This window comes from Mandrillus leucophaeus, unplaced genomic scaffold (genome assembly GCF_000951045.1).
Source record: "Mandrillus leucophaeus isolate KB7577 unplaced genomic scaffold, Mleu.le_1.0 Scaffold27, whole genome shotgun sequence".
Taxonomy (NCBI): domain Eukaryota; kingdom Metazoa; phylum Chordata; class Mammalia; order Primates; family Cercopithecidae; genus Mandrillus; species Mandrillus leucophaeus.
The window spans coordinates 2,423,631-2,425,421 of NW_012102809.1; the positions used below are offsets into that span (position 1 = coordinate 2,423,631).

At 38.9% G+C, this 1,791-nt stretch overlaps 1 pseudogene; it reads left to right on the forward strand.

Annotated features, from left to right (window-relative positions):
- The first annotated feature begins 207 nt into the window (after window positions 1-207).
- Window positions 208-1,791, forward strand: part of LOC105542893 — a 35,756-nt pseudogene continuing 34,172 nt past the window's right edge.

Consider the following 1,791-nt stretch of genomic DNA (forward strand, 5'->3'; position numbering starts at 1 on the left):
AATGACATTTTTTACAGAAATAGAAAAAAATCATAAAATGTATATTGTACTACAAGGGACTTTGAATATCTAAAGCAATCTCAAACAGAAAGAACAAAATTGGAGGTATCAAAGAAGAAGGGTGAGAATGACGCCTGGGCTAACCAAAGCCCACGGGCCACTGCATCCCTTGCCCAGTGCCTACATCCCACTGCCATTGCTGCCATCATGCCCAAGATAAAGGTTGAAGGGGATGCTAAAGGAGATAAAGCCAAGGTGAAAGACGAACCACTGAGAAGATCCGCGAGGTTGTCTGCTAAACCTGCCCTTCCAAAGCCAAAGCCCAAGCCAAAAAAGGTTCTTGAAAAGAAGGGAGAGAAGGTACCCAATGGAAAAAAAGGGAAAAGCTGTTGCTGGCAAGGAGGGGAATAACCCTGCAGAAAATGGAGATGCCAAAACAGACCAGGCACAGAAATCTGAAGGTGTTGGAGGTGCCCAGTTAAGTGTGCACATTTTTGATAACTATGTACCTCTAGAGGTGACTGTACAGTTTGAAATACTCTTTTTTATCAAGTTTTATAAAAATGCAGCATTTTGTTTCACTTTTTTTTTAAAGCTATGTTGTTAGCACACGGAACAATTCATTTTTGTTTTTGGGAAAAGAATGTCTGTGAAGCTGGATTGATGTGGAGAAAATACCTTTCCCTTCTAGTTTTGAGAGACTTCCTCTTGGCTCCCAGGAGGAGGGATTTCCTGACTTTGACAGACATGGCCACCTTGTCACAAAAGCCATAAAAACAAATTCATTTTTATGTCCTCTTCTCCCTTTCAACCTTTCAGCATAGACTTAACTCCCGTAAACCCAGACACCTGTTGGGATGTGACCCCCAACAATTGGTTGCCAGTGTGTCAGGCAATCTGGACTTTCCAGTGATATCACTGAGATGGTGCTCCTTAAAAGAGCAGTGGTTCCATTTCTAGGTTGCGGATCTTTGGATAAATTCTGCCATTTTCATTTCACTTCCTGAAAGTCAGGGCCGGCTCATGAAAAGGTGTTGAACAACATGCTAAATGTGAAATGTTAACCCTCACTCAACTTTCTCTGTTCAGAGCATCAGATGAAGACTTAATTGAGTTTTATAGTGGCTTTCTGATTTTTGGTAGTCAACTGAAGAAGGGAGTTTGAAAGTTGTTGTGTACTGTTAATGACTGTCTGCCCATGTCCTGCTTGAAATACCATGATTGTTTATGGAAAGTACCTTTAGTAAAACTGGATAAAGTTTGAAATAAAAAAAAAAGTTGGAGGTGTCACACTACCACACCTCAGAATATATTACAAAGTTGTAATAACCAAAACAGGCATTAAAGAACACATACATCAATGGAACAGAATAGAGAATGCAGGAATAAATGTGCATATTTATAGTCAACTGATTTTTGACAAAAGTCCCAAGAACACTCATTGGAGAAAGAACAGTTTCTTCAATAAATGGTGCTAGGAAAAGTGGATGAAACTAGACTCCTACCTCTCACCCAATACAAGTATCAACTTAAAGTGGATCGAAGACCTCAATTTAAGACCTGAAACCATGAAATTACTAGAAGAGGAAGTTCTTCTGGGGGAAATGCTTCAGGATATCAGTCTGGGAAAAGATTTTATGAATAGGATATCCAAAGCACAAGCAACAAAAATAAAAATAAACAAATAGGATTATAGCAAACTAAAAAGTTTCTGCACAGCAAAGGGTACAATCAATAGAGTGAAAAGATAATGTATGATATTAGAGAAAATCTATGCAAACTACTCATCCA